The 27,388-nt window shown below is 36.6% G+C and overlaps 1 long non-coding RNA gene across 1 annotated transcript in view; it reads left to right on the top strand.

Annotated features, from left to right (window-relative positions):
- LOC139594270 (uncharacterized) overlaps positions 1-27,388 on the top strand; it is a 158,044-nt gene that overhangs the window by 65,966 nt on the left and 64,690 nt on the right. The window contains exon 4 of the long non-coding RNA XR_011680568.1: positions 25,283-25,533. This is a non-coding gene — a long non-coding RNA (uncharacterized lncRNA). The remainder of the gene's footprint in view (positions 1-25,282; positions 25,534-27,388) is intronic.

Raw genomic sequence — 27,388 nt, 5'->3', positions numbered from 1 at the left:
ATAACACACAGAACACCATGGTGGTGATAAGCATTCTAATTCTTAAGTTTCCCACTGGGATTTAAATTAGAATCTGATTTGCAGACATCAAGGCTACATTCTGAAGGCAAATCAAGTCTTGCTGTAATTGCATTGTCTCTGATTTGTTTCCTAAACCACCTTTGTGCTTATTTTAGGAAATAAAGCTTATGTTGGATGGAAAGTGATCTGAAATATTACAAAATATCCTCTGTATCTGAAAGCATTTAGGACAAAGAAAAAATAACTGTTTTGAAAAAACACAGGTACAGCAGGAGTAGAAATGTAGTGTATCGATTGGACAGGGTTTTTTAATTGGAAAACCTATCACATATTTAGATGAATGTTCCTGTAGTTTACTAACTACTTTTGTACACCACTATTTCAATGATTACTATATGCTTTTTTTCAGCAAAGGTTGTATCTTTCTTTGTTGTCGTTGCTGCACTTCCACCTTCCATCAGTGGGAACTCTGCCCTGTGTTCCAAATCTACTCTGCTTTAGCATTTACCAAAAGCTTGGCAGTGGTTCAGCAGGAGAGATCACTGCTTGGCTCCCTAGTATAATCACATCCCTTTTGTGTCATTCTGTGGTCTCTTTCTCTCAGCCTTTCTCATTTCCATTGAGACTTATTCCAAAAATAGACTGTCACTGGGATGTGGGGGGTTGTAAAAATTCACTTTTAGATTCAGTGAGAGACACATCAGCTCCTTGAGCAGACAAAGGTGAGCTCATGCCTTGCAGGGAGGTACCACCAGATCACCAGTGACTTTCTGTCTAAGAGCTGGTTGGAGACACTGCCCAGACTGGGAAACTTCACAGTGCTTCATGAGGCCCTGGACTCTCTATGGCACCCCAAGAGCTAATGCAGTCCAAAACACTTGAACCCTGCCTGTTCATGGTCTCCATCTCCTCTCTTCTTAAACCTACATTCTGATTTCCTGAGAAGATAGGTCTGTACATCAAGATCAGACTGAAATCATGTCCTTCACACTGGGAGCAGCCCCCAGTGTGCATCTGCATCGCTTTCTAAATGTTCCTGTATTTGTTGGTAAGGGTTACAACTTACTTTTCACCCTCTTGGGATTGATAGAAAACCTGAATTTTGTTCCCAAGGGAACCAAATTTTCCAATCTAGATATGGTAACTGTGACACTTCAGTAACTGTGATATGAAAAGTCCTAGTCAATTTTCCAGTTTTGACCAAAGATGTTAATCTTCCTGGCATGTGGTTCTTGAGGCTGCCTTAACCATAATGATGGGATAGAGAAAAAGGAGCAAGAGAGAGGGTGAGAAACTGCTTAAATATGTTGAAATTGTTCCCCAGATAATGGTACACACCTTGTACTGGTACAGTGAAAAATTAGAGAAACCAAACCCAGGAAATTAACATTTTAGAAGTGTTTCTAAGCATGCTAATCCTTTCAGATCCCTTGGAACAGTATTATAAAAATGAATTCAAACTAGGAACAGCTTATGAAAATTAATTCAAACTAGGAACAGCTTATGAAAATTAATTCAAGCTAGGCATATATGTGAAAAGATGCTGAGCAATGCTACTGAAACTGAGTTGCATTCAGGTATTCAGATCTTTGGAGACCTGTACAGTGAGCAGCTGATGTTTCTTTCTGGTATGAGTAAGTTCAGTGTTAAATGAAACTCTAGGGGAGGTTTAAGGATAGTTTGGGAACTGGGCTCCGAGTTTTCATGCAGTTATTTCTGTGATTGCTTTTCTTGAACCTTGCCCTGCTTTTTTCCATGTATCCTCTTCCAATGCAGTGTGTTCTGTGACTCAAATTTGGAAGACTACTCCAAATAAAATAATAATTAATGAAAATATTATAGCAGTATCGGTAAGGTCAGTAAGGATCCACACTATTCTGGATAGTATTGTAGAGTAATTTTCACTATAGTTTTATTCATAATACTGTGAAATCTATGGGAGTTCTGTTTTTAGCTTCATTGGGTGTTAAACCTCAGCCTATGACCCTCTACCTCAGCTATGGTAAAGATATCTGAATCCAAATAATTCCTGCAGCTGCAGTTATGTATTGAGCATTTTTCTGTTGTTACTTCTGACTTATTGCATCATTATTTGAAAGAGAAATGGAGATGTTTTAAATCATACTGTTAAGTTAATTAAAAATAATTCAGAGTTGTCCTACTGCATTGATTTTGAACAAGAAAACAAAGTATGCTGATTAGTAGTGAATAACTGGTAAGAAAGAGTCAATAACACACACCTCCCCACTCATTTTTAATGCTTAAGGCTAAACCTTAAATTGTAGCTTTTCTCGTGAAGATCTCCTGGAGGAAGTTTGCTGAGGAAATTAAATGCTTGCCTTCTCCTGAGGGCCTTCCTCTTTTATCAGTATGGGGAAGAGTTTGGGGACTAATTTATGCCTACATCCTTCACTTGTGAAATATTCTATCACAACTGGACTGGTCAGAACTGATGTCCAGGTTAAATTAGACCAATTAAACAGCAAAATGAATCTGTCAGATTATACTTTCCTTTAATTTGTGCAATTTCATTGTGTGGGATTAACACTGATGATTCTCTTTTATAGTGTTTCTTTATGGTAAAATGAGATCTTTCTAAGCACATCTAAAAGAGATGCCTGTACATTCCAGTCTAATTAAAAACAACAGTTGTCCAAAGTAGGAAATGTTCCTATCGAAGACCAAACTATTTTACCACTTTTTAAGAGTGCTTCTCTGAAACACTGAGTGCAGCAGGGTATATATACTTGAAACCTTTGAATTCTCAGTGTGGCTCATGATATATTGTATATGTCATATGTTGGTAATATGGCAATATTTCCTCAGCCTGCTCTTTAGATGCTTCCATTGAGTGATGTGAATTGATGTCTAATTCCAACTCTTGATAACATTGTTCAGTCATTATTTAGTGCTGTGAGATGTGGAGAACAAGCTGATTTATGTGAAGGAGAGACCTGTGGGATTAAGTATGTTTTGAGCAGGACTTAAGTCTTATGCTGGACTGCAGCATATGAGTGGATGTCATATTGAATGAATGTAATAATTACAAGAAAAGAAACCTTTTTCATGCTAGAAAGTCTTTAATCAAATCTCACTGGCTTGGAATTTATTAAGACTCTGGAGGCTAAGGAACTTTTTCACAAGATTAAGAGCTGGTGAGTGGACAAATATTTTATAACATATGTACTAAAAAAACCTCTTAGTTTGGAGAGCTGCAATAATTACAGCAGGCATTCGGTTTTATACAGTTCAGGAAAGTTGGTCTTTAGAATTGTTGGTATATACCAATTTTTTTTTTTTACGATTCCATCTCTAGTTTATAAGTTTAATGCTGTTATTAGAAAATAAATTCTATTATTGCTATTGGAAGTGTGGCACCGTGAGGGACACTTTAAAGTGAAGTCATATCCATGTGATCATGTGGGACAGAACAGGTGGGGATCAGGGAATGGCTCAAGCTCTGAGAGAGGGAGAGGGAGCAGCAAGCTTCTATGAGCTTGCTTGCAGAAGCCAGGTGAACAGAACACAGCTGCAATGGGCTACAAGCATCACCTTCCTTCTTATCACTTCCTTTGGGCTTTCTTATCTTCCAAAACACCTGTGCTTTAAGCACAGACTCCCGCCAGTCTGTTTGCCTCCGTGTATTGATTCAGGGCACCTCCCAACAGCTGTTTTATTGTCATTAGGATGAATCCCTGTGGCAGTGACTGGGAGCCAGATAAAGACTGGGAGCCTGGAAGGTGAAGCTGACATTGGCTTAAGTTCTCTCCATTTTTACATAGCAAACTCCAGCAAATAAAGGAAGTCTTTAAAGCACCCCTGCAGCCATTTTCATCTGTGTGACCATATGAGATGCACAGTATCTGTGTCCTGACCAAACTGCACATCTGTGGATGCACTCAGTGCTCCTCACTGAGAGTTCAGTGTGGCCTCGAGGGAATGAATTGAGAAAGTCACAGCTTCATTTCTCGCTAGTTTAATGAGGTTAGTGATAGACTTTGAAGAGATCACTTGATTGATTTCTTGGCAAGCAGCCATTGCAGAATTCCTCATTAGGATGTCTCTTTCAGTCTCTCCTAAATTATGATAATTAAACAGCCCAAACCTGACCAGGACTGAGAGGAAATCAACTTAGAAAACTTTTGTTTAGGGCACTGTGAAGTGAGAAATTTAGAATATATACTTGATTTTAACTAGGTAAAGTTAATTTTTATTCCTACATTGTTTAGGTCTGTGATTTTTGTTATTGCATGTCCAGTACAGCAAATGTAAAGATGTATTTTTTTTTCTTTTAAAAAGGTGATGAGGGGATGAAATTTGGTAAAGTTACAAAATATGGGATAAAATATGACCCAAAAAAAGACCTTAAATTACGTTTTTCTCTCTTCCCCCCCATTTTACATAAAAATAAATATATATATTAGAAGAAATGAAGAATACCTGGGTAATTTTAGTTATTTGCAGTCGTCTGAATACTTCATATTTCATATAGCACTGCAACCTAAGAGTTGAAAATGCTATCTGATGTGCAGGAAGTCATCCACTAGCTTATTAAAAACATAAACTGTGAAAAACTTGTTCCTGTGAAAATTGGAACATCTCAGCTGTTTGGAAATTAGCAACATGTGCAAATATTACTCTTGGTCTCCCTGCTTGCCTGCGGGCAATTTGTTGAAATTGCTCACAGTTAATTGTCTAGTTTGTTCAAGTGGGTTGTCTCTCATCTAGTGGTGATGCAAAACTGCTAGCACCAGATTTATAATATGAATGCTCACAGAAAATATTGTAAACACATATTTTCCACTGCATTTACCCACCACTTAGGGGGAAGAAATGGAATCCTGAGGTAAAGTAATTCTAAAAATTTAGGCAAACAATTTCTAATGTTAATTTAAACTTTATTGGACTGCTGTTCCTGTCCATAGGCTGAGTGGCTACCAACGTGTCTAAAGGTCATGCAAGCAGAATTCAATCATCAGTGCATCTCTGTCTTATACTCTTATCTAAGGATATATTCCTCCCTCATTTACCCATTGTTAAAAACAAAATGCCAGGCTGAATACATCTGTGGTTTTCACTGGTACTGCCTTCTAACAGTACATGGCAAATGCCTGTTGGCTACATTACAACTGCAGTCCCACATACTTCATGAATATTCATTAAAAGAGCATGATTATTCATGGAGAGTAAACATAGAAAAGAGGTAAACAATATAAAATCAAAACACACAGGTGAAATTTCAGTGCTGTTGCCAACACAACTACCATAGAAACTTTGTTACTGTATTTTAAAAATATTCGTCATTGTTTTCTTTTCAGTTAAAATAGTCTTGTTCTAAAGGCACAATTTTTTAGGAGATATAAAGTGTTTGGCTGGGAGACCATTTGGGGGTGAGGGAGAAGAGTTGAAGATTATTTATAGTGAATTTTTAGAATTCTTTTACAGTAGAAACAATTCCCAGTGAAGACATTTCAATGGAGTATGGGTTTTTAATTTGTTTTTGTTTTATTTTTAAATTCTCTTGGTGGTTCTCTTGTAGAAGGTACCATTTAACTGATGTTTGATTTCATATAAAGAGCTGCAAAAATATCCAAACAAGAATGTCACCATGTGTATTTCTGGAAAGGACAGAGTAGAAAAGTGTAGAGGTATTGTGTATTTAAAGAATTAGATTGCATGCTGTTTTTCTGGTGTATCTTTCTAAACTGGTTACATTTCTAGCTTTGGATTCCCCCAAAGGACAAATTCCTGTGGAATTTCTTTTGCTCTGTAACCCCTCACAAGACAGTAGATGTGTAGGTCAGAGATAATTGTTTTTCAGTTTCCAATTCATGGCTCACATTACCAGGCTCTTCAAATGCCCTTGTTTAAATACTCAGTAGAAGAACAAGAGTCCTTATTAAGTAAACATCATTTAAAAAAAGGTGCAACAATTTTGTTGTATTTTTGAGCTTTTTGTTACTCTTCTCTTTGAGTCCCCTGCTGTTCTTTTATGCCTGCCTGATAAAATATGACAGTTACTATTAGAATTTCAGCAGGTGCTGTGCCTGCTACATCAACAGCTAGAAATGTACCGATCTCTGAAGGGTGTAAAAGCTGTGCTGAAATGCAATTAATGCTGCAGAGCTCTGTTGTATTTTTATCATCACAGATTAAAGTCAAGGGGAAAAGAAACTATTAGGAAAAAGAATTTCAGGTATTTCAGAGGAGGAGGGGCCTGCTCTCCTGTGGCATTGACCCCATTTTGGTTACAGGTGGCCAGCAGTCACCAGGAAAGCTGAGACAGTCCATCAGCTCTGCTCTGTGGAATTGAGGCTGACTGTACTTTATAATTTAATTCCCCTTACTGCTAAAAAAGAGAAAATGCTCTGAGTTGAAGTTACGGTTTTAGCCTTAGCTGTATGTTAAATTTGTTCAGGACTAGAAAGTTGGTTGAATGGGACTCTATATTAATTGTTTAGGTTTTGGGAATGTGGGCCATTTCAGTAACAACTCAGTTTAGTGGAAACCCAGGTCTTTCTTCCCTCCCACTTGTAAACTTTGAGGATATAAGCCAAGCTTTTATTCTGTTTTATGAGGAGAAGGGTGTTAATACATGGCTTATGCCGCTCATCTCTACCCTAATATATCTCAACAGAGATGTGGTAAGTGGTTGCTTGAGAATAAACAGATTATTGGACAAGGTTTGGATTGGGAGGGAAAGATGGGTGCAGTGGGGTGTTGGTGTTTGTTGTTTTTTTCCCCTTAATCAACTCTTAAGAAACATACAGCATCAAAGGCCAGCTTTTTCTAACGAATCCTTCCCATGATCCATTTGAAATTCAACTGCTTGAAGTGTTCCTGTGTTTTATAAAAAAATCAGTGTGGGCATATTTTGAAGCCTATTCTTTTTTCTTTTTTTTTCTGTATTAATCTTTGTACATTCACCAACTCCTAATATGTGATATGCTAATATGTAGCTAATTCTAAATGGATATTCATATCTCTTCCTAGTAATATAAACAAGACAATTCAGTTTTGGTTTTGTCAGTCTCTTACATAACCTCAACCATTTGTTCTACTGTTCTGAAGTGCTTATTTTTCTCTGTGACATTCAAGAAGAAAAGATAGGTTTTTCCATGCTTCACTGCACAGCTCTTAGGTTTATCTTCATATTTTTGATGGACAGTTACTATATTTTATTGATCCATACTTCACGGTTGCCATTAAGCATATCTGGACCTGGAATACTTTGTCCTCTAAAATAGAAAGTTTAGTTTTAAAAGTTATTTTTCCAGTCCATTTGCAGAAGTGGAGTTTTTTAATATAAGTATGTTCTTTTTTTATTTTTAGTGAAAAGTAAACCAGTGCATGCTACACTATTGTTTTTCTTCAGTAGAGAAACAGGCTGTCACAAGAGAGTAGTTAAATAGTATTTTTCTGGCTGACTATGATTGCAAGAAAAATTGAGATATTCAGCAAATCTTGCAGTGGTGTCAACTTAAATTTTGGTTCTGATCAAAACATCTAAATACTGGCATTATTACAAATTTTCACACTCAGAAGAGCTAATCATGCTACCCTCTGTAACTGAGCACATACTGGGCACTGACTGTGAATGACTGTGCCAAAGTGTAATTAGAACACCAACTGAGCTGCAGAACTGCAGGAAGTTCTCTTTCAAGTGGGAAAGGGATTCCATTTCTTCAGTAATTTTCCTGCAAGCCACAGCACTTAAAGGGTTTTCTTAATTTGCTACTACATCACGACTGCTTTGTTTTAGAAGAGCTTAGGAGCAATCTTTTAAACAACTTGAGTGCAAAATCCATCTCTTTTACTTTTTTATATATTCACCTCTGCAGATTGCTGGGGTTTTTTGTTTGTTCAGAGTATTTGCAAGACATCATATAAGCGTTCCTTGCTTCCATTTCAAAATCTAAGCCTTAATGACTGTAATTTATTTGCAATTGCAATCCTAAGCCTTTGCCATGGTTTATGCTGAAGGCTCTGACAATGTAGGTTGTTCCCTCTTCAGAAATCTTCCTTTGCACTGATCTTCTGGAACAAGATAAAGTAAAGCAGTATATCTGAGGTCCATTTCCTTCTCTTCCTGGCTTGTCTTTTTAAATGTTCATTCTCAAGTGTAGCTAAAAAAATAAATTAAACAAAGGGAAGTAAAGATGGAGGGAGATACTATAACTGTGTGACGATTCCTGTTGCAGTTTTCATCATGCTAATAGTAATTATTCATGTCAAATCACATGATGCATAGTTGGCTTCATCCTCACTAATAATAAAGGGCTCTGTTTTGCAGGTCATTCTGAACAATTAACAATAGTTATTTTTTGAAATTGAAATAAAGATAAATCAATATTCTAATGTTCTCTGCAGATAATTAATTTATGTGAAACAAAGTCAGTAAGTACAAGTTTTATGGTTTTCTGTAAGTGGAGTTAAAGGCAAAATTATTATTCATTTCTATTAAACTCTCAAATTAACAAATTGCTATAAAACTGCTATTCTTCTAAAATGGAAGTAGGTATATGTCTATTTTTTGTAAGTAGTTAGTAGTCATTTTAATACTGAAAGGCACTTCAATTTAGTAGGAAAATTCACTCTAACATTGTTAAAACAGTACTGTGAGCTCGTCATATGTAATAAACATTTCCTCACACAGTTCCCAGTAGCATGGGTATTTCTGTTCTGTTTCATGGCAGTGGTTAAAAGGAGCATGTCAGGATTGATGCTTCACCTCCCTCTGAAATGACAAAGCCAAACAATTAATACAAACAATTAACCAAAAGTCTAGCAAGCTGTCTCTGTGGCTGGTACAGATGCTAAAGAGAATCCCACCAGCAATTTTTTTCATAGATGCTTAAAAATAGTGACAAGGGTTTTGTCCAAGATTTATCTGGATGCCTTTACTATCAATTATAGACATAAATACACAATAAAAATTTTCTCATTATGAAATAATTGTCCCTATATATGTGCTTTTTATAAATCATGTCTACCATGACTAATGGTGTAAACACATGTGCTTTAGTGAATGCTGTGGAAGAGTACAGACTGTTGTTTTAGACATGGGGAGGTTTGTAAAGAGTTGTGTCATCACCCTTAACTGGCCAAGAGGATTCCAAGAGAAGAGTTTATTCCTCACCACTAGTGTTTAAGTAGTTATTCATATGTCTTGAGGAATGGTAGCTACAAGAAGAAACACCACAGGGCAGTAATAGAAGGGTCTGCATTTCTAAGCTGCTGGATATTGATGGCACTGAAGTTACTGGGAAAATATCCTGCAGTTTTCTTTGGGAATATAACTTACCTGGTTTGAAAAGCTTGGAGTAAAGGCATCAAAATAGGGAGTGTTTTTGTGGGCAATGCTTGTGACAGAGCAGTTAAGAGAGCTCCACCTCCCGTGGGCTCTGTCTGATGGGGAGCACCCAGCGCAGGAGATGCTGTGGGGGTCGGGGAGGCTGCAGCTGCATGGACACTAAAAGGCTGCTTAATTCCAGATAAGTCAGGTCTGAGCCCTTGGACTATGCCTAGCCCTGTACTTGTGCAATATAAAAAACCAAATTATAAGTGCCCTTCATCACAGCCTTTTGATTTGTCTGCCTGTCTTTTAATTTTCTCTGTATCTCCTGTATTTCCCCTGCCCCTGTAAAGCTTTTTTTGCTTACATTGTTCAATCACTACATCAAATATTAAAGGTACAGCCTGAGATAAATAAGGTCATCCATGCTGTTTGTGTTAGCTTGGCATCAATAGCCAGCTAAAGAATATTATTCTGAGAACTTTGTTGCCATCAGTAGATGAAGCTGCTGTGGGCAGATTGCTGTGGGTTAGATTGCTTTATGTGAGGTGGAGACTTTTTGATTTAGGAGTTAGAAAAAATCACACCAATTTCAAGTCCAGCTAAAACAAGAAAAATAACTGTTTTGGAGAAATAGAAAAGGACAAGAACAGAAAGAAAAGAGCAGAAAGAAGAAAGAAAATTGAATAGTTGGTGCCGGTATATTCTAAGTATTTTAAACAGCAAATGAATATTATGGAAATTGTGCTAACTCTCACATTGTTTGATGAGATGATTTAGGTTGATTCAGACCACAGTGAAGAAATTGAAAAATTATGATGACAAATTAAAATGGGTTGGATATTCTTTAATGAAAGAAGTATGCTTAGATCAAAGTGAAAACTGAAAAGGGAAGCTAAAAGGTTTGCCATACATTAATATTTCAGCATTCCTTGAGATTACTTTCATCATAGTAATTTAAAAAAGTGCTTTAGTCTGTGTCTTCATGTTCATCACTGAATCAGTTTGGAATCTTTAAGTTGTGATACAGGTTGGCAAATAGGCAAAATATGCATTCTGGTCAGTTTGGCCCTTCTGCTACCTGCAGGAGGCAGTTTATGAAACATTCCAGGGCTTCAGAAAGGGCTCCACGACTTCAGGGGACACTGCTAGTCAGAGAAGGTGAAGCTGAGGGGGTTAGCTAAGGAAGATGCTGATATTCTGCCTAGCAGTGATCCCTGGAAAGGAAAATGAGGTGAAGGGAGCAGCAGAAAAACTTAAGAACAGAGAGCAGCCTCAGGACTATCTAGAATGAATCTTTTTTTCTCATGTATTTGTGGAATCATACTGGTGGTATGATGCCTACAACAAAATAAATTAACAGTGTTTGTATCATAACAAAGGTGTCTATATTTTGGAAATCCAACTGTACCTTGGATTTTGGGGGAAAGCTGCATGTTTACACATGACAGTGGCTCTGTGTGTGTACATAGTGCATGATGTAATATGTAGACCTTTAATATGTAAATATCAGGTGGCACTTTAAAATATGTTCATAATGTGTTAAAATGTATCCATAACAAAAAAATGTACTTTTTTCTTGCTATAATTAGTGGTTTTTGGATATTAAGTGTTGATTCTTAATTTCACTAGTGTTAGTGCATAAACCAAAAATTTTCCCTCATGCAGATGGCTTTCTGAATTCCACACTCTTAGTTATCATTTACTGTTTCTGAACTTCAAATGTGTGAACACAAATTTTAGTTTGAAGAAGTTTGACCGACTGAAAAAGAATATACAGAAGAAATCTATGAAAATAATCAGAATTTGTATCTGTGCTTGCATGCCCAGATGTCAATTTTGGTTCAATAAACAGTTGTCCATACGTTAGGCAGCTGGCCATAGCAGTCCCTGCAGTTTAAAAGATTTAGTGAATCTGTTTTCCCATCATTAAACTTACTGTGAACACACAGGTAAGCCTGAAGCTGGGGGGTTTTGTGAATTTGTTGTTTTAATTTGATTTGGTGTGTTTGTTGGGTTTTTTTGCCCAAGTTAGTAAGGGTTTTTTGACAGTTGTTACAGTGGAGATCACGTGATCATTTCCTACTCTAAAATTGAAATGGGAATAGCAAGAGCCAGGCAGACAAGATTTACAAACATCTAGCCAGGGGAAAAACTTTCACATCCAGCTTTGGGAGAATTCAGTGCAAATCTGCGGTTTTTTACGAACACGGTTTTAATTTTAGCCATGATTATTTGTGTGCTTGCATTTTATGTTCCAGTAAGAATGGTTTTCATCAGTTTAGGATGCTGTTAAGTGTTTCCTCGGGGTTTGTTTGAATGATCACGTTTTAAATTTATTTTTTTTTAGGTGAGGCAATTGTAATTGATTAGATCACTATGTTTTCGGCAGGTATGTTGTACTTCTACAGATACACTCACTGCAAACGTGGAAGGCTGCAGGCTTGGAACTAAAATTCTGAGAGAGAATAAAAATGCAATAGGCAGAAATACTTAACCTTGAAATATTATTAAATGAGATGGCAGTCAGATTTGTGGAGCGCAAGCAGGGAGATCTTGACAATGGTTTATGAACTTTCACATAATTGTCATTGCTGCGGATTCCTTTTTCCCTCTATTCAATGTGGCACTTTTATTTCTTTCACCCCACCTAGGATTCCTCCTCTGAACATGGTTTAGTGAGTCATTGTATATTGTGTTTCAATAAGAAAAATGGCATGCTAAAGAAGAAAGAAAAACAATTCAAAGAAAGACACCCAAAGGATTTGAAAAGCAAATTCTTTTAAGCAAAATTGTTTCCACTTTTGCAATAAGAAGGAGCAAGAGTAACTTGGAAAGAAATGCTCTGCTTATGTTTGTGTTTGAAGACCATAATAATAAATGTTAATTTTGGATCATGTAGTTGATGATCAGCATGATGACTGACTTCTTAATTGTCTGGCTTTAGAATAAGGTATTGCAGATCCCAAGGCTTGTATTAGTTTCTTTTCTCCCTTTTTACTAGGTTAGATATTTTTGTGCTGGTTTAATGTAGATAGTTTGCTTTGAATTATGAGACAATTTAATGTTAAGAGTAGGTCAAAGAAAAGTCCATAAGCTACTCTATTTGCCAGTAGAAATATAGCCTTTGTGTTTTCTCCTTTTTATCTGGTGGCACAACACAAAATCTCAGTTGCCCTTCCTGGTTATTTAACATTCTTTTATACCACTATCCCAGCCCTCCCAAATGGGATAACTCATGTTGAATCATTTAATTCTTATCATCTTGGCAGTGTACAGCATTTCAGTGTGCAGGCTCCTCCTTCAGCAGCTCTACATTTGAAGCAGCAGGCATGCTGCACATGCATTTCCTGCTGCTCCAGAGAGCTCCTGCTGTGCAGTGATCTGGGCAAGCACCCATGGCTCTGCCTCACCCATCACTGCTGTGACACAGAACTGAGACGGGCAGGTTTTCTTAGCTCTCCCTTGCTTTTATGCTATGATCAATTTCTAGTGGCTTTTAACCTTTTTCTTAGCTCCTGTAAATGTATTTTGTCCTAAATATAATAAAATATGTAATACATAATCTATTCAAGTCAATGTACTAAATCCTGGAAAGAAATCTTTCAAGGACTCTATGAACAATTCAGAAGATTTTTTTTTTAATGTATAATCTACCTTTCCATTTGATACCCAGCCCATTTCAAATAGTTAATACTTTCCAGTTACTTTGTGTTTGAGAGCTCTAACACTGTAGAGCTCTGTATTTCTTTTACAGCTTTGGCTGAAATTTTGCCAAAGGGTTGCAATCTTTTGCAGTGAATACTGTGCAGAGTCATTACAGAAGCGTTCCAATGTGCTTGAATATGCAACATACACAAGGTCCTGGTGGGATTTGTAAATTATTGCTGCAGAACTACTGTGAGATGCAGGACAAATGGTAGAAAAAGAAAGGCTAAGATCAGGATAATTGAAAGAAATGGGTGCTGTGCATATCTTAATACTACTTTCTGCCACACCTCCTGTATTTATAAGCTCTCCAAATGCCTTGCAGGTCCCATGAGGGAGTGTGTGCAAGTATCTACCTTGCCACTACTGTCCATTACTATTGGCATCCCTGTGAGGCAGATAAAATGTGTTTAATTAAGGTAGTGATCCTCAGCCATTGCAGCCCAGGTATGTGCCAGATGGCACAGCCCTGATGAGGGGAGGCTTCCAAATACCCAGCTCTGAAAGATGAGGGAAACGTCAGTGACAGTGTTAGACTGATACAGCGCCCCTGAGCACAATAAATAGTTTGTTTAAGTATACCTTGGTTTGGATCTTATTAGAGGCTTTGTAAAAGCCCATTTGTTTTCCTCATATTTCTTACAGAAGTGAAATCTCCTGTGTGGTATAAATAAGAAGCCATACAGCTTCAAGCATACAACTAGCCTTACTGCCTTCATAACATGAAAATTACACACAGGTTCAATTATCTCGATCATTTAGGACTTTTTGATTGTTTAACCACCAGTGGAACATTGCTAACATTTATGTAGCATTACTAGGCTATGTGGAGTGTTAGCACAGATGAAGACAAGATAGCAGGGTTCACAAAGAGGACTAATAGATCATTAGACTCTTTACAAAGTAATAATTGCTTTAAGTGGTAAGCCTAAAAGCTTAATTGTCTTTGGATGTTCTGATCAATATTGATAAAACCAACTGTTTCTTCAGGTTGATTAATGCCACAGCTGAGATTGTTAGTACAAAATTGAAACAAATATTATTCCATCTAAAAGAAGAGAAAGAAGGAAATATAAAGAATTCCTGAAAATATTTTTCCCTTAAGTTTAGGGAAAAATACAGTTAATTCTCATTGCAATCAAATTCTTATCAGCTTTAAAAATTGGTAAGCAAGAGTAACGATGATAGACTGAGTAGATAGATATTTTAAAAAAATTTTGAAGGGAAGAGGTGAAAGTGAATTGAAGAGATATGGATGTTTGTATCCAAACAAAGTTTACTGCTGCGTCTGGGGGATTTTATGCCATGTCTTTCTATTTGATGTCATTGAGTAGCTTTGCTGCGGAAGTGAGTTCTTCACCTGAGCAGTCTCTTTGGTACTTGCTGAGCTGTTGCTGAGATTTCAACATCTGACATTTTCAGCATGGAGCCCCTGGTAGAACAAGACCATAGCTGTGTAAATTCTTCCAGTGTTACTGTGACCAGCTTATCCATCATTTTTTCCTGCCATTTCATTTGGAAGTCACAGTCCCTTGTTGTTCTTAAGTTCCAATTTAATTATTTTATAATGTCAGCACTAAATGCATGCCCAGTCAACCCTAAAAGCATAACATAATACTAACCATTAAAAATTAAACTGCTTTTATGTTTTGGCTTCTCAAATTCCTGCAGACACTAGAAGTTTCAAATTACATTAATTATGCTTATGGTAATTGCAGCAGAGTTGCACATTTTTATGATGTTGTTTGAGGTCTCTCAGTATTGAAACTCTCTTACTTAAGCTTTCCCAGATAATTTAAATGATGTGGGACTAGAATATCAGTGTTGTCTCTTTTCTTCTTTAGGACAGGTCAGAAATAATTTGGTTATGATAGAGAGTGATTTTGGTCATTATTACTTGACCCCCAAAACATTTTCCCACAAAGACATTGACAGTCTTTTTGCAATGTGAATCAGGTGATATTATCTCCATGAATTCCCCTTTCTTTTTATTCTTGTGGAGTTCACTGTACACCTTTAGAGATACCTCTAGTGCAATTGTTAGTATAGTGGACTACATTGCAGTGAGAAGAGGTCAGTTCAACATATGTCTTCCCTATTTTGCCTACACAGTAATGCACACGTTCTGCTACTTTAGAAATCTCTGGAGCATAATATAAACTGAGATTTAATGACTTGGAACCTGCTGTTTCAACTGTTTCAAGTCCTAGCCTGCTATAGCTTATGCAAAATTGTTGTTTTTTATTTCAGACTGCATGATATCACCAAAATGTTTTTAATCACAAACTTCAAGGTAAAACTAGTGGATACAGCAATTTCTTGACTGAGAGACCCACCAGACTTTAACCTGTCCCACTAAAGTGTGTGTCGGTGTCTTATTAATTTCTGCTTTCAGCTTCTCCTAGGCTTCAGTAGTTTTCTGGGAGGCATATCTCTTCCTATGACACTTATCAAGGCTTTAAGATAACAAATGTGTGACATGCATCAGAAAAAGTGATTGATTTTTTAACTGAAGTCATTAAGCATGTCCTATACTCCAACAAGTTACAAGGAGCAGGCAGTGAGAAATTGCCATGAATGTCAGTAGGTCAGAGCTGGATCTTGGCTTGCTAAGTCTGATCACAGATATGCCCATGTGAACTGTAGGAAATTGCTTTCACTGAGCTCTGGATGTTGTGGCTTTTTCTCTCAGTAAGTGTGTGCTTCTTTGTTAGTGCAGTTCAGCTGAATTCTATAGTAGCAGAGGGTAAACTACTTTTAGTTAATGTGATTTTAAAAAAAATCAGTCTCACTTTTCAGTAAAAGCAGGGCATAGGCTATATGTAGGATTCTTAAACATTCTGAGCTTACTTTGTTCCATCCATTCTGGAACATATTTAAATCAGTGAAAAGTTCTACTTAAAAAGGGATTTTGCAGTCATTTTAGTAGAGAAGATTCTGGATTTGGGGCTTTTTGCAATCACTGAAAGTTAAAGTAACAGTTAAAAATGAATAAACATTAAATAAACATTGTTAAAGCATTGTGTGTGGCTTTATACATTGAGCTAATTACTATGTCAATTAAAAATTGATTTATTTAGTTTTTTTAATTGCAGGGCACTTTAGCATATTTGTCTTTTCCTAGTAATTTGCTAGTCAGGTAGCTTCTCTTTGAATATTGTTCATTCAATAAATTTCAGTACAAGTGGATTACTGTAGAAATACAAAGCCACGTTCCCCCTCAGAGCACTTTCCTGTGGAAACTAAATATTGGTTTCTATTCTGGAAAGCCTGTGACTGCAAAAACCATTCATGGGTTTGGATTTCTCATGTGACCAAACTAAGACTGCCTGGAAAATGGGGCAGCATCTGTAGGTGCCTTGCACAGCCTGTCTTTGGAAACTTGAGTTAAAATTAGTGTCTCCATGCCTGATGTTCTTTGACAAAACCAGGAGGCCAGGAATTATGAGCATATGAGTTATAGTATGTTTTCTTTTTAAATTATAAAACTCAAGGCCAGATTAATTCAGCTCTCCTTGTCCTTGTTTGTTGGGGGAATTTTTTGGTCATTCATACTCTAATAAAGAAGACCAAACATTCTGATTTACAATAGTGTGGGTTGAAGTGTTGTAATTAATGTAAAAAAGGTAACCTTGTTTTGTAGGCTCAGGGTATATGGGATTATAATACATTCATTTATGTTTGTGTGTCTGATCAAATCTTTCTTTTAATATGCTTCTTCAACCTGGTAAGAAGCCGATGTGAGATTTTTAATGTTATTTATTATAACAAATAGTTGAAAATTGAAATATAATTTGAGTTTGTTCTGCTTGCAATCCATTCAGGGACCTGTAACAAGAGTTTTAACACTTACTGATGGCTCTGGTCTCACTGAGCTCACAGAGACTGCTACTAATATTAGAATGAATAATGGCAGTAGGAGAAAATAGATTACTCTTCAATTGTATTATTTTGGAACTTACCTCAAGTGCCCAAAAGTACAGTAACACAGTTGTATTTTCTTCTTAAGTTTTATGAAAGATCCAGTAATATTAATAACATATTCCAATATGCTTGGTGTCTTAGAAAAATGAATTTATTTTCCTTATGTTCTACAATGCTACATTAAAAAACCCCAGCTTTCAAGAACTTTTCAAAGACTTGAAAAAAAAATGCATTTCAATAAGAGGTGATGTAACTATTGATGGTGTGAACAAGTGATGGCAGGACAATACCCTCCCATAAGTCACTGTTAAATATCCTGTGTAGGTTCTATTATGTCCCTTAACCTATAAGCTCATGGTAAGTAGTATCTGTTTCAGTAAATATGCCCCTTTTTATTGTATTTTACATTCCAGAGAGGTTTTAGCAAGGTTGATGTTGAGGAAATATTTCTACCAGGTAGTAACGCAGGTTAAGCCTTTTTTCTGGATTCAAAATAAAAAGAGAGATTTGGTTGCCATTCTGGTCAATCTGATCTTTGAATTACCCTAGATCCAGATAAGCACTTATTGCAATGAGTTTTGAAATGCAATCCCAAAGGACAGAAAATTTGCAATTTTGACTGTAACCATGAAAAATGCAAGACAGTGCAAAACCTAGGCATTGCAAAATTCCACACAATTTCTGTTTGCTGTGTACTAAGGCTGTAATTGTGTCCTGGCAGCTCTTGTGTGACCTTTCCCAAAATGCCAGCCATTTTTGTTTTGGAACAGGTTAACAGCCATGGTAAGCCTCTAGACACGGTGATTTTCCAGAGCAGCTGAACCCTTCTCTGTGAATACCTGTCACTGCTCCCCAGGGCAGGGCTCTACCATTCTGCACCACCCCCACCACCACATCCTGTCCCAAGATTTTCTGACCATACTCATATGCCTTTAATTGCAGTCTCACTTTCTGGAGCTGTTCTCTGATAATCCAGCTTCCAAAGGTCTGTGGGAGACTTAATTCCATTTTGCTCCTTCTGGTAATCCAAACAATAAAATTACCTTCCAAATTGGATGGTTACAGAATCATCCTGAAAATCTCCTTGGGCTACATATTACCCCAAACATGCTGATGAATTTTAAAATGTACTTCGGTGTTTTTCCATTTTTTGGTTTTTCACTGACCTGGAAATTCTGTGTGTATGTTGTATTTCTTGTAGTTTTTCTTTGACACAAAAAGCATTGACATTTCCAGACTGTTTATCATGAAAATGCAGTATGAATATTGTCCTTGATGTCCTTTCTGGCTGATCCAAGCTTGTTTCTTCTGCAGATTATCTAATTTTCTTGCAGCTGTGAAACATACACTAAACCTGTTCATTCAGTGAAAAAGCCGGAGAATTGCATTTCCTTGTCAGGTTGCATTGCTTCAATATGTGCAGTACATAAAAAACAATTTCCATTCATTCCTTTAACCCTTACTGAGTGGAGTTTATCATGATTTTTCAGATGCAGCTCATCTTCAGGAATTAATTAACTTCTTTTTCCATTGGCAAGGGAAAAAACTTATGCAAACCCCACTGCATGGTCAGGTGATGGCGTTGAACTTCTGCAGTGGCAGTAAGTGTTTTCTGCAGTCTTTGTAGGATCTCTAAGATTGCACAGTATTTCTATTTTCATGCCTTTATGCACAGTATTTCTATTTTCCATTCTATTACAGAAGACTCCCTGGTTTTCCTCACAGCTAATATGATGGTGGTGTAGGATTGAGGAGCCTGGTATTTGAGGAAAGGTTTTCCAAGAGGAAGGATTACAGATTTTTGCATTTTACAATCTGAGCTACTTATGGATGGGCTGGAGTCGTAGCATCACTTTTTGTGGCTTCCAAAGGATCATGCAATCATTTAGTTTGAAAAAGTCCCTTAGATCATGGATTCTAACCATCAACCTAATGCTACTAAGTCCACCAAGACTTTGCAACATTTCTGCAAAATCTCTCCATTAGAAATATTATTTGATCTTTACAGATGGCTCAGAGTAGCTGGCTTATGCACACTGTGAATGTGGGAGATGCTCTTGAATAGCTGAGTTCTTAGTAAGCAGAAGAAGATCTTCTGTGGTTTGAGATAAATATTTTAATTTTGTGTAGAAGCTACACTCTCTGGTGGAGACCTAAAATGTCAAATTTATGCCTCAGATGAATTATTAAATCTGTACTCCTAGCATCTGAAAAGTTGCAGTTTCAAGGGAAATAGGGAAAGTGTAAATAAGCAAGTAAACAAAACACTGAAAATACCTTTAAAAAAAAATTACCCCAAATAGTTTTCCTTTCATTTTCCTACTCCCTACAGGGCTCTTTTGACTGCCACAAGTCAAGTTACTTCTGTTTTCTCTATATGTTAAAAGACAGAAAAGCTTTTGCTCTGCAAACAAACCATATAACCAAGAATTGTTTTGCTTTTGCTTGTTCACTTGCTTTTTTCACCTTCTAGTACAAAAAGCCTGAGGTTTCCTCAAATCACCAAGTAGAGGGCTGAGTGTCTCAAAGACTCTGGAGTTTTCAAATTACCAGGTGCATCTCTGCAAGAAATCCTTATGCATACAGGGCTGTATTTAAGATGATCCTGTCATTTAAATCAAGATGACACATGTAAATTCAGAGAATTATTTAAGCATCTGTTAAACTGTTTCTAAGTCCTTTGGTCTTTGTGGTATTTTATGTTCTGATGTTCTGATAAATGTCAAATTGGGAGAGAATTCACTCTACAGAGTAGAAAGAGATTCTCATGACTGAGTGCATTACCAAAAGTGTGATAAAGTTATTGGTATGTAGAGCAAACAATTAATCATCAATGACATTCTCTTCTTGAGGGACCAATCCTGATTATCCATCATTTGCAACTGCTGAGCCTCTACCATATTGGTTACTTTATTCATGTGCTAAGAATAACCAGGTGTGCTCAGAGTGGAACTGAAATTCCAGTTTGCTCTGCAAAAATAGTAGAGCAGAGGATTGAAAATTACAAATGGGGTGATTGGAAAATTTCAGGAGTAGAGACAACATTTTACCTTAAGTATGTGTTATTAAAATATTTCTCTGATTATGGTCAGATTTAATTGCAGGATTATGTGTGTTGAAAATCCAGGGCCTGGAAATCATATAATTATTTAAAACACAACTCTTAGCCAAAATGATATTATTTACTATACATTCTGGAATATTGAGATGAACACAGACAAAGGAACAGGGAAAAGCAGCTATATTGCCTTCTTATCTGAAATATACACATTATTGAGTAATTAAATTAATCGTTATCAATGCTATAGGGTTTACTTACCATCAGCATTTTTAGTTTCCCTCTCCTTTGTTACCCATTAAGTTTTTTGGGGCTTTTTTGAGATCAAGTAGCTAATGATAATTAATGACAATTATACTGCTGATTTTTAGATGCCTAGCTGAATCTGAAGTGTTGGTTCCCCCAAAATCAGAGTGCAATGCTGAATACAAAAGGTAAAAATTGAAGCTCAGTTTTCCTAGTAGAGAGAGTAATGACTTCTTTAATGTGATATAAATATATCCCCCATATTACTCTTTACTTGATTCCTTTTCATTTTTGGCTTCCAACCACAGATTTTCCAAGGGACTTTAGGCATCTGTGAGGAAGCCCAGATAACTATCTGGAATGTCTTATAATGTTATAGGTTTTTGTGAGGAAGATAATAAATAGCTTTATTTTTTAACACATATTTGTTGCAAGCATTACTTAATCTTCTTGAAAAAGGTAATTTTCTTTTTGCTTATCTATTCCTGGGCAAATTGTACTGGAGGCTGCTTTTACTCCATAGAGCATATTTACTAACATTCTGATTGAAGACATTTAAATTAAATGGTCTTTTCTTTATTACACTATTCTAACTGAATATTATTACAATTTATACAAAGTCACATGTCTCTCTGAATTGTGGAAATCCTTTGATTTCACCTTGAAGGTATCACATATCCTATTTTTGCCACTGTCATAGTAAAAGTATTCTGGAGTTTTTAATTTGCTCATTTAATATACATTAATCATCCCAGCTAATGAGCATCATTTCTTTCACACAAAAGATTCATTAAAACTTAAAAATTAGTTGCTCATGACCTGGAATGATACTGTATCTTGGCTGGCATGATGAACACTATGGTTTTCAAACCATATTTTCTTTTTGAAACCTGTGTAACATCAACTGCTATTGATTAAAACAGGCTGGTGCTGCCAACTATCATCCACTGAGTGCAAGAGCAGAGGATTATCAGGGAAATCATTAGGCCCAGCAATCAAATGCACAAGCATACAAGTTTACACCACTGTCTTTTAAAACACAGTTAATTTGTTCATGTTTTCCTGAGAGCAATTAACAGCAGGCAGGAGTTTTAATGAAATAAGCTGGTGTTTCCCACAGGGGCTATTTATTATGAGCATTACTGAGTAGCAACAGCTTCGAAGTGTTTACCTTAAGACAAGATTAATAACAAGGCTGTTCAGCTACATGTCAGGTAAAATGAAGACCCAAATCAAGGGATATTTCTGTTGAAGTAATGGGATCCATTGGCATATTCCCTGCCTAAGTATATTTTGGCAGAAAAGAGAGGTAAAACTTACCTCTCTTAAACTTTTTTGTGCAAAATCAACAGAACTGAAGAAACTTCTTGCACAAGTCTAGTTTTCAACAGTGTAATAGTTTAGTAAAGTGGGACTGTATTGAAACATTTAGAAATTTCCATTACTGTCTGAGTTAGTTGGAGCTGTACAAATGACCTGTTAAAGGAATTAACTTTCTGTTAGGGTTAAACAGGATGTTACACATGCCAGTGGAAAACAATTTTGGGAGTTTAAAAACTGCCAGAAGTTTAAGAACTAGATTCTCAATTTCTTCATGACTATCAAATCATACATGCTTTTTTTAAAAAAGGAAAGGAGCTCTTTAGGTGAAATAATTATCCAAAAGATGAGAAACATTTTTGAGAAACTTCTGCTAGAAAGTGAGATTTTTAGAAGAACCTAAGTGATTTAGAACCAAACTCATCACTTGAAATCAAGGAGGATCATGCTTCTAAGGAATGTAAGTACTTGCAGAAATCTATGGCATGATGAAATAAACCCCTGGATTTTTCAAAATGCCGTTTCATTGTTCTACAAGACTCTTGGATGTTCTGTGAATTGTTCTGTAGTGTGATACCATTTCATACTTATTGATATAATTGAACTCATACTGGTATTTGGCTTGACTTGCTTTAAAGTACTGTCACAATTAAAATTCTGTTGTGTTTCAGTAACCTCGGTGAATATCAGCCTTTTGACTGAGGGCCCTTGATGCTTTAGTGAAGTCCTTGCCTTGCTGTTCACTGCATGGGGCCTTTACTCTGATTCACTGTGGCAAGTTTGGAAATCAGAAGCAGTTGTGCTTATAGCTCCTGACTGAGTTAACTAAATCTGCTGTTTTGATTGCACTTGTCTTACTGCAGTCCTTTAGAAGTGGGACACATTAAGTGAAAAATGTACTGCCTTCATTATGAATGCCCCTCCCAAATCAACATAATCAAAGAGTAATCAACATTTACATATGGTGTCTTTCCAAATCAGAATTAATTCTCTTAGTTTGAATTCACATTTTTTTTCCTTTCTGGTGTGCTTTAACATCACATTTATGCAAGAAAAATCAGTTTAATGTAATTTGGAGTTGTTTGTGCTGAATTCATTAGGCATTCAGTTGTGTTTAGGACAGGAGTTCTACCAGGGGCTGGTATTCCACGAGGAGATCAAGAAAGGCAGTGCAAACAGGAAGTGCAAGTGAAGGAGCATCTCTGCTCTGCACTGTGTTACTCACATCAGAGAAAGAACTTCGCAGGATGCAAAACTACATTGTGCTGATGTAGACACACAATGTGTGTGCTAATGCATGAATAGTCCAGTGGACAAATTGCCACTGATTTCTGTCAAGATGAACTTAAAATTTACTACAGTGGTGCTTTTTTTTTGTTGAAGTTGCCAATTACTGTGTTTTCTACGGTACTTCAGACAGGAAAAAGAAAATCTAAATTTATAAAAAGTCATGAAATTGTTTATATTTATAAAACTTTATTGATTCTAATATTGGGTCTAAGATTTGGTGATCTGATCTTTTCATAGAAAAAAGAACATAATATTTGTGTTGGAAGACAAGACCTTCATTTTAGCTTTTCTTGGGGGAAGATGGATGGGTTCCCTCTACTAGGACAGGTTAAGTGAAGAAGGGGCCTGAAGTTATTAGAAGATTTAGTCAATTAATTAACCCTTCAGATTTAGAAAAGTTACAAATATCTGTTGAAATGACTCATATGAAGCTCTGCTTCATTAAATATCTTGCATTTTCCTCTGATGATGATAATTGCACACAGTAGTCAAATCCCTTCTCAAGCCTTTGGTAAGATAAATATACCGATTTCTTTGTAAGGCACTTTAAAAACAGTATTCTTGTTGAGGCTACCTTCTTCTTTCTAATCTTTTTTCTTTTCTAGTAATTGTTTTGCTAAAGCAATTGTAAGGGAGATTTTGCTCCTTCCAAATAAATCCATCTGAATAATTGCTGTTCTCTGGCCTTGAGTTAATCATTAATTCCAAAGCTATTACAATGCTGCTATAAAAGCACCATTACACATTTTTATCATACCAGCCAATTATTGATGTAAGCGTTTGTACCTACAGGATAAGATTATAAATTGGGAAAATATAGAATGATTTTGTGAGTAGAATAAAATATCCTAAGTCTGAAGCAAGACTGAATTTTTTTAAATACAGTGAATCCAAAAATGCATTCCATTTTGGTTTGTGCCTTGGTGAATATAGCACCAAAGAATTCACAATGCTTCTTTCTCGGTCTAGTCCATAGGTTACTTTTGAAAGGGAGTAAGGAAAAATTGGTTTCCCATACAAACAAGTACTGCAGGGACTTTGATAGAAGATCGAGTGTTGTGAGATAAACATGTATCTGATGGGATGGCCTCAAGGGCTCCTTGAGTCAGCTCTTGGCCCCAGAACTCCAACTAGTACTACAGGACTCCTTCTACATTCCCAAAGTGTTGGCATGCCACAGTCTGCAAAACTTTCCTTCCAAAATGGAAGAATAGCACCATGCCAAGGAGTTTCAGGAAACACAAGTCTCTGTGAGCTTAAGGACTGTTCCAGGTGCAGATATGCAGTAGGTTTAGATAATTGCCATAAAATTAAAACTAACAAAAGTTCCACAACACTTCCATGCAGTATGTTCTCTATTAGAAATAAAGGGCAGTTCTGTAGAGCTTGGATTAAACTGTGGACATTAATATTTCTAAATCCAGTAAATCTTTACAAACAGCCATTATAATCAACCAATGTTAAATAAAGACTGCAAATCATACATTAATTCTTTTTTTAAAATTTTCAGCATCACTTCATAAAAAGACCCAAAAAAACCAACTACCTCTCAGCACATCTGTTGATATATTATAAGTTTGCTATTTATAAAATTTTGGAAAAGTACTTGCCTCTGATTACTCCATTTTCATTATATACATATTCATACATATAATTATAGCAATTCAAATGCAGTGTTAAACACAAGACAGGTTTCAGTTAGAAATACAAGCACTGTGGGGTTTCTATTTTTTATTTCTATTGCCTATTTTTAGGTATTTATATTTAGGTATTTATTTCTAGATATCTGTCTACTGAATTGTTATTGTGTATTCAGTATTATTTTCCCCCAATTCTGTATATACACCAATCTTCTGTATCTGACCAGAGGAAATCCATTACTGCCATCTTAAGTTGCTTTTTTCCTGTTGGTCTATCTATTTGTAAAGGTTTATCTTTTTTTTCCTTTTTTCTGAAACCATATAGTCTTCTATAACATTCATTATCTTAAGGAGCAGTCTTTATTCTCTGTTTGTGTTTGTTAAAGTAGCTTTCATTTAGGTATTGATACTGTGTCCAGTAATGTTCTGCCATGTATTTGGCACATATTAGCACGCTTCTTCCTAGTAGTTCACAAATACCTTATTCCTTAAGTATCCCAGTGAATCATGGCAAGTACATGGATTAAACCACAAAATATTTCAACAGCACATACTTGCATTCTGGTTGGCTTGTTTTGTTTTCATCCAAGTGGAAATGAAGAATTGCAGTTGTGCTGTGTACTCAAAAATTACAGCAGAGGAAAACTCCTAGTGGAATATATCTGCTTTTGAAATGTGGAGTTCCAGCCTTCTTATTCCCTCAATAAGCTTTGTGTGCAGAGAGCTCTTCCTGCCGAACTCGCGTGAGTTGACTCAGGCTTTGTTGGCATCTCTCTGCAGAGGACTGGCACTCGGCTTGCTGACAGAGGAGCCCTGCAGATCGCCCAGGGGCATTTCTGCATCGCTTCAGCTGCGGCTGTGATCAGCTTTTTAAAGCTCTCCTTGAAGATGGGCTGTGGTGGTTTGAAAGGCAAACAATTCTGCTAACAACACCCACCTCCAAAACTCGCAGCAGCTGATGACTTGTCTAGAGGACAAAAGGAGAAGTATTACAGTCAACTTTAGGTGTACACTGAAGTAATTACTTGCAGGTCAGTGAAAAATCCTCTAAGGTGAGTTTGTTGTCAATTGAGTGTGTTTTCAGGCATAGTTCTGCCATGGCAGAATGAAGAGCACAGCCTCAGCTGTTCTTTCTGATGAGAAATTTAGCTAATTACACAGAAAAGTGGTGGGATTTGGAAAAATAGCTGTAAATATCTATGGTCAGCACTATGGGCAAATGACAGGGCCTGAGTTGATAAGTGGGACTCTTTTGTCCACAAAAGGTAGTTCACTGGTCATCTCTTAGGAAATCAGAAATTCTTTTGAAATGGCTGCTTAAAATGCCAATTTAATTTTTTCCCTTTACTTTTTTAAAAAAAGTTTTACATTTTGTATAATCCTGTCAAATGTCAAAGCCATTTAAAATTCTCATTTTATATTATCTCAATTTCATCAAAGTATATGTTAATGAATAACACAGTAATGTCCTGGTATGGATTCAATTCAAATAGGAAATCCTTAAACCTTGGTCCAAGTGTAATATTAATTAGTTGCTGCTGATACAGTTGCATATCTGAGATAATGCAGTTTAATAGTTGCTCTTTCTTACAGTCAGTTCTACTGTAGGAAATCCATGTTGTGATCTGAAAACCAGATTCAACTCTGTGCATTCCTGCTCTTTTCAGGCCAGAATGATTCACAAACCGTACACCTTCCATGAAAAGGAAACATTGCATTTTTTCCCTCTCTTTGAAATCCAGTTCCCTTACAATCTAGTTGAAAATCAGGACTTCTTTCTCTTGCTGGGTAGTCTCCTGTCCAACCCACCCTAAGTGGGACTATCATTTGTTCTCGACTGCTGCCACAGTGGTGATGACACACAGGTGTAGCTCTCTTCTGCCTTCCCTTGAGCCATGCAAAAGATTTTCCCTCACTACCCAGAATGAGGATGAGCAGAACCTGCTGGAGCCACAGAGAATTTGGATGAGGAAATTGGAGGAAAGAGGTTGGAGCAGAAGGCCCAGGTGTAAGTAGTAGGTGAGAAGGGGATTAACTGAATGGGTAAGGAAGATTCAAACTAGGTGGAAGCACAAAGAGCAGCAACAGAAAGGCAATGCTAAAAAAAGCAGTTTTTATTGGTGAAATACAACTGGAGCTATACCTACCACAGCAGTTTATTTTCCTGAAGCTAAAATAGAACTGAAGATTGCGAGATTTTTCCATGTCTGTTGTTAGCAAATTGCTGGGAGGCCCAGTGATTGTCCTGTGGTTTTCATCTGTGTTATTGAAAGTATGAGATATTATAGCTGTAGAAAACTGCAGGAGAAAACTGTGAGGGACGCAAAGATTTCAGCCCTACTTATTGTCTGGGTATATATTGTGCTGTCATCCCAGGCATTTTATAATCCTATAGGCACTTCAGTTCCCAAGAAAGTACTATTCTCCTTTAAAACAATGTGTCAGTTTGTCATAAAGTGCCTGAACTTGTTATTCTGTGTAGTATGTTTTTTGTCACAACGTTACCAAGTTTCCCTTTTGAGAGGAGGAAAACAAAATAAAACTTATTCAGGGAGATGGGAGCCATCTGGGCCTGTTCCAAAGAACACCAAGGGGATTTCAGCACTTGCTAGTTTTTTAATCAATGACAGATTGTGCTAAGTCAGGCACCCAGTAATTTAAGAAATGCCAGTTTCTGATTCATAAAGCTTTCTGAAAATTGACTGAGTGAATATCTGGTGGCCCATATTATTTTTGAAAACAAATTCAGTGTATCTTTCCAAAGCAAACCATATGGATGTTTTAGATGATCAGATACAAATAAAAAAATAAACATTTGAGCAGCACATTTTAAAGGCAGTGTGTACCAATTAATATGGAAATAATTATTGCTAATTACTAGACCTG

Source organism: Agelaius tricolor, unplaced genomic scaffold (genome assembly GCF_023055355.1).
Source record: "Agelaius tricolor isolate 1412-34295 unplaced genomic scaffold, bAgeTri1.0.p SCAF_11, whole genome shotgun sequence".
Lineage (NCBI taxonomy): Eukaryota > Metazoa > Chordata > Aves > Passeriformes > Icteridae > Agelaius > Agelaius tricolor.
This window is presented reverse-complemented; position numbering and strand designations above follow the sequence as displayed.